Genomic DNA, 6,744 nt, shown 5'->3' with positions numbered 1-6,744 from the left:
GAAGTCCATCCTCAAAACAATCACATCAAAATGTTCTGTCAGTCTACTACTCCTCAGGGCTTTTTCAAACCCACCCTTTTTCCTACACATCAGTCCCTCAAATTTTCCCCTACACAAGATTGGCAAATAAACTTCAAGTTTTGCCCAGGTAGGCATTTACCCTGTCTCTGACTCTACCCTTGGCTGCTCTCCCCTTGTTCATCAGACTCTCCTCTAAACCCCTCTACTTGCCTGCTCCTACCTAACCTTGTTAATAAAACTGAGTGGTTACTTATAAATATCACACCATGAAAACAAAAGCTCTCCCTCTACTCATTTACCCTACCAAACCCCACTACAACCTTTAACAGCTACAGCCCTTGCTGGTTCCCTCGGCATCTGGGTTCAAAGCCCCAGCCCCCTCAAAACACTTTCTCATCCTGTCAGTTTGCACTTCCAGTTCTGTCTAAGCCAAGGATTTTTTTCCCTCTGTGGTTCTTCTTCTTTACATCTGCCTTCCCACCAACTCGACCGACACTTGTACTCTAGTTTTCCTTACTCCCAAAATTCAGTTTGCCAATGGAAATGAAAGCCTCCCTGTTCCCCTTGTGGTCTTGACATGACACAAGCGGGTCGTTCCATTGATCCCCTTACTTGTGTGGTTAGGAATTACTACTGCACTCAGCACAGGCATAGCAGCCCTTACCACTTCAATCGTTACCTTCCGTAGCCTCTCTAATGATTCCTCTGCTAACATTGCAGAATTAACTCAATCACTATCCCTTCCTCAAGCTCAAGTAAATTCCCTAGCTGCAGTTGTCCTACAAAACCACAGAAGTCTTGATTGACTGACTGCTGAAAAAGGAGGTCTTTGCCTATTCCTAAATGAAGAATGTTGTTTTTATGCAAACCAGTCCGGCCTCGTATATGATGCCATCAATAAATTAAAAGACAGAGCCCAAACGCTCGCTAACCAGGCAAATGGTTATTCGGGACCTGGCTGGACTGGCTGGGCACTCTCTAACTGGGAGTCATGGCTTCTTCCAATCCTTAGTCCTCTGATACCTATCTTTCTCCTTCTTTTATTTGGACCCTGTATTTTCCGATTAATCTCTCAACTCCTGCAAAATCATATTAAAGTGATAACCAATCAGTCACTATGACAAATGCTCCTTCTAACAACCCCACAATATCACCCTTTGCCCAGAGATCTCCCAGCAGTCTAAATTCTTTCCCATTTTTAGGTTTCCACGCCACCTCCAATTCTGCTTGAGGAAGCCCTGAGAAACATCGCCCCATCACCCCTCTGTGCCGGCCTTCCTAATATTCCACTGCCCTCCACTCTTCACTTCCTTTTCCTTTATATTGCTAATATAAAAAGACAGGAATGTAAGGTTTGATGGTGCCATGAATGGCATGGTAATCTCTGTGACCTGCATGTACATCCCAGATGAGTTCCTGGAAGAAGCAATGAATCCTTGCAGCGCCTAACTTGAGACATTCTTCTATTGTTTCTTATTCTGGCCTCAATTGACAAGGCCATTGGACTTTGTAATTAACCTTCACCAACCTGATGACACCACACACTACAACCCCCTCCCAGCTTGGCCAGTCTTGAGACTCCACATCCTACGATCCCCTCCCAGCTTGGCCAACCTCATGATTTCACATCCTACGACCCCCATCCCAGCTTGCAAAAAATGCCCTAAACTTGACTTTTGTAACTTTCGACTGCCTTCCCCACAATCTATAAAACCAACTCCTATCCCGCTGCCCTTCACTGATGCCCTTTTCGGCCTCAGCCTGCCTGCACCCAGGTGAATAAACAGCCATGTTGCTCACACAAAGCATGTTTAGGGGGGTCTCTTCATTCAATACACATGTTTTAACAAAAGCAAAACAACAAAAAAAAAAACTTTTTTGTTTTGTTTTGTTTTATTTGAGACAGAGTCTTGCTCTGTTGCCTGCGTTGGAGTGCAGTGGTGCCATCTCGGTTCACTGCAACCTCCACCTCCTGGGTCCAAGCGATTCTTGTGCCTCAGCCTCCCAAGTAGCTGGGATTACAGGCGCACACCACCACGCCTGGATAATTTTTGTATTTTCAGTAGAGACCAGGTTTCACCATGTTGGCCAGGCTGGTCTTGAACTCCTGACCTGAAGTGATCCACCCACCTCAGCCTCCCAAAGTGCTGGGATTACAGGCATGACCCACCTCGCTAGACCAAAAAACAAAACCTTGAAAAGCTCTTTAATGCCTACTGTGAGGGCTGTTATTTAGGGATTTATTATTCTAACAAGATGAGTTTCTAGTTTATAAGACCCCTTCTCTTCTATGTAAGGGATGGAAGCAGAGGAGACCGGTGAGGAAGGTAGTACAGTGATCCAGAGAAAACGAAGCCGGAATTAGAACAGTGGCCATGGAGATGAAAAGAAGAGGACTGATTGAAAAGGTAGTGTGTTGATTATGTAGTTTTGGGGGAGGGTGGCACAAAGGGTGAGTGAGAAGATGGAACAGTGGAAGTGAATGAGGAGGTGAAGTGGTGAAGGATGATAATACTGTCACAGGACCCCACCAGTTACCCAAAGTTAGCCTTTGGGTAGAGAGTTTCCTCACTATAGTCCCTTTGGGGTTTGCCAGAAAGATGTTACAGGAAAGGGGTTCGGATCCAGACCCCAAGAGAGGGTTCCTGTATCTTGCACAAGAAAGAATTCAGGGTGAGTCCATAGAGTAAAGTGAAAGCGAGTTTATTAAGAATGTAAAGGAAGGCTGGGAGCGGTGGCCCATGCCTGTAATCCCAGCACTTTGGGAGGCCGAGGCAGGCAGATCATGAGGTCAGGATATCAAGACCATCCTGGCCAACATGGTGAAATCCCGTCTCTACTAAAAATAGAAAAGTTAGCCAGGCATAGTGGTGGATACCTGTAGTCCCAGCTACTCAGGAGGCTGAGGCAGGAGAATCGCTTGAACCCAGGAGGCGGAAGTTGCCGTGAGCCAAGATCACGTCTCAAAAAAAAAGGAAAGTAAAAGAAAACAGAATGGCTACTCCAGAGACAGAGAAGTCCCGAGGACTGCTTGTTGCCCATTTTTACGGTTCTCTTTTTTTTTTTTTTTTTTAATGGAGTCTTGCTCTGTCGCCCAGGCTGGAGTGCAGTGGTACGATCTCAGCTCACTGCAACCTCTGCCTCCCGGGTTCAAGCAATTCTCCTGCTTCAGCATCCCGAGTAGCTGGGGCTATAGGCACACACAGCCACACTTGGCTAATTGTTTTTTGTTTTGTTTTGTTTTGTGTGTTTTAGTAGAGATGAGGTTTCACCATGTTTCCCAGGCTGGTCTCAAACTCTTGAGCTCAGGCAATCCAGTAGCTTCCCAAAGTGTTAGGATTAGAGGTTTGAGCCACTGCGCCCCGCCTGGTTATTTCTTGATAATATGCTAAACAAGGGGTGGATTCATGCCTCCTTCTTCTAGACCATATAGGGTAACTTCCTGACATTGCCATGGCATTTGTAAACTGTCATGGAGCTGGTGGGAGTGTAGCAGTGAGGATGACCGGAGGTCATTCTAGTGGCCATCTTGGTTTTGGTGGGTTTTACCCAGCTTCTTTACTGCAAGCTGTTTTATCAGCAAGGTCTTTAGGACCTGTATTTTGTGCTGACCTCCTATCTCATCCTGTGACTTAGAATGCCTTAACTGTCTGGGAATGTAGCCCAGTAGGTCTCAGCCTTATTTTACCCAGCCCCTATTCAAGATGGAGTTGCTCTGGTTCACGTGTCTCTGACAATATATAGGCTAGCCTGGGCGCTGTGGCTCAAGCCTGTAATCCCAGCACTTTGGGAGGCTGAGGAGGGTGGCTCACCTGAGGTCTGGAGTTTGAGACCAGCCTGGCCAACATAGTGAAACCTCTTCTCTACTAAAAATACAAAAATTAGTCAGGCATAGTGGTGCAAGCCTGTAGTCTCAGCTACTCAAGAAGCTAAGGGAAGAGAATTGCTTGAACCTGGGAGGTGAATGAGCCAAGATTGCGCCACTGCACTCCAGCCTCAGTGACAGAGTGAGACCCCGTTTCAAAAAAATATATATATATAGGCTAATAGCTATAAGTGCTTACAGTGTGTCATGTAGTCTTCTAGGAGCTCCCCTCCCCTCCCCTCCCCTCCCCTCCCCTCTCCTCTTTGAGATAGTATCACTTTGTCGCCCAGGCTGAAGTACAGTGGCACGGTCTCGGCTACATAGTCCTAAACATATTTTAGCCAACATGTAAAATCAAAAGGGCTTCACTGTAACCTCTGACTCCTGGGTTCAAGCGATTTTCATGCCTCAGAATAGCAGAGATTACAGGTGTGCCACTACACCTCGCTAATTTTTTGTAATTTTAGTAGAGACAGAGTTTCACCACGTTGGCCAGACTGGTCTCGAACTCCCGGCCTCAAGTGATCCACCCTCTTCAGCCTCCCAAAGTGCTGGGATTATAGGCGAAAGCCACTATGACTGACCAATGCTTACCTCTTTTAATTCACATACCGGTTCTTTAAGATTATTATGCAAGCACTATTAATAAATGCTCTTGTTATTTCCATCTACAGATGAAGTAAACAAGACATAGAAAAGTTAAGTAACTCGCTCAAGGTTTCAAATAGTAAGTGGTGAAGCCACAGTTCAAGCTACCTGAGTGCAGACACTGAGATGTAGATGAGTGTGTGGATAGTGTTGCCATGTATTGAATGATATATGAGGAGGGACAGATTTTGGGGGAAAGTATTTTAGTTTTAGACAGGTTGATACTGGTTTGCCTCCGGGATCGCATAAGTGCAGCAGTTGATTAAATGTGTCTGGAGGGCAACAGAAAACTGTAGCTAGAGAGTTGAAGAACATCAACATATAGATGTTTGCTTAGCTGGGGCCACACGAGTGCTCTAGGTGAATGAGATACACAAAAGTGGAGGGGTGAAGTGAGAGGGAGGGATATGGTGAAATAAGGAAGGGGAAGCAATAGCTTGAAGACAAATTTGATTAACTTCAGGATTTCACAGACAATGCCTTGGACTTGGAGATTTCATTTAATTCATGCCCACTGGCACTGCTAGAAGTGTCCTACATCACCACAAACCTAGGGATTCTTAGGATTCTTGAGCATGTGCCAGGACAGATCCATAGTGCCTGTGGTAAACTGAAAAAATTGTCTCCCAAAAGATACTCATATTCTAATCCCTACAACCTATGAATGTTACTTTATGTGGGTTAAAAAAAAAAAAAAAGAAAGAAAGAAAAAAGAAAACCATTGGACTTCATTGTAATTAAAGATACTGAGATGTGGAAAATAGCCTGCATTATCTGGGTGGACTCTGCCACCACATGTATCCTTTTAAAAGGTAGGCTGGGGGAGATTTTACAAACACAGAGGGGAAGATGAAGCAGAGAGAGATTTGAAGATGCTGGTCTTGAAGACTGGACTAATGTACTCCAAGCCAAGGAATGCCAGTAGCCACTAGAAAAGACAAGGAATGGATTCTCCCCTACAGCAGCTGGAGGAATCATGAACCTACCAGTACATTTATTTTAGCTCAGTGATACTGTTATCAGACTTCTGGCCTCCAGAACTATGAGAGAATAAATGTGTGTTGTTTTAAACCACCAAGTTTGTGGTAATTTGCTACAGCAACAGTAGGAAACTAACACAGTGCTCCTTGAAAATTACCACTATTTAACACACTTTGTCCACTATCCCCTAATTCTCAATAGGTCTCAGGCCCCATTTGCCACATATTAGACAAAATGCTCTTGTTGCATGCTTTGGTCATGCAATAGGCCAGGTGCAGTGGCTGACGCCTGTAATTCCAGCACTTCGGGAGGCTGAGGCGGGAAGATTGCCTGAGATCAAGAGTTGGAGACCAGCCTGGTCAATATGGTGAAACCCCATCTCTTAATGGAATCGAGAGAACTTAAGCTCTATGTGGACGAAAAGGGGGTAAATAGGGGTCTTTTCCTGAAAAGTACTATGAAAAATTATTAGCCTATAAACCCCAAAATGTGTGTTAATGATTGCCACAGATCTGGCAACTCATCTGACTGGACTATATCTTGAGGAGTCAGAAACCACTCCCCTGACTTCTTTGCCTGCACACAGTAATGATCCCGAAGGAAAAAGGGTATCTGCCAGACACCTGGCCAACTGGTTGGCATGGCTACTTGGGACAGAATAACTGTCAGTCAAGAACCACAGGCAGGCCAGGCACAGTGCATTATGCCTGTAATCCCAGCACTTTGGGAGGCCCAGGCGGGCAGATCACTTGAGGTCTGGAGTTTCAGACCAGCCTGGTCAACATGGTGAAACCTGGTCTCTACTAAAAATACAAAAATTAGCCAGGCATAGTGGCGGGTGCCTGTAATGCCAGCTACTCGGGAGGCTGAGGCAAAAGAATCATTTGAACCAGGGAGGCGGAGGTTGCAGTGAGCTGAGAATCGTGCCACTACACTCCAGCCTGGGCAATAGAGACAGACTCCATCTCAAAAAAGAAAAAGAAAAAAGAACCATGGGCAGACCACATCTTAGGAAAAGGGTGGAGAAAGAAGCACATATAGAGAATGAATTGGAATTTGTTGCTCTAAAGCGTAAAAGTGCCACTCACAGCAATGCTGTTAAGATAGCAACAGTTCTCGCTCTCTCTCAAGTGTAACATTGGAAAATAACTTTTGCAAGGATTGAGCCATAGTCCTAAACATTTTAGCCAACCTGTTAAATCAGAACTTCATCATATTGCTTTTCTCCC

This window comes from Aotus nancymaae, unplaced genomic scaffold (assembly GCF_030222135.1).
Source record: "Aotus nancymaae isolate 86718 unplaced genomic scaffold, 86718_ANA_hifiasm-v0.15.2.pri h1tg000073l, whole genome shotgun sequence".
Taxonomy (NCBI): Eukaryota; Metazoa; Chordata; class Mammalia; order Primates; family Aotidae; genus Aotus; species Aotus nancymaae.
Note: the sequence above shows the minus strand (reverse complement) of the source record.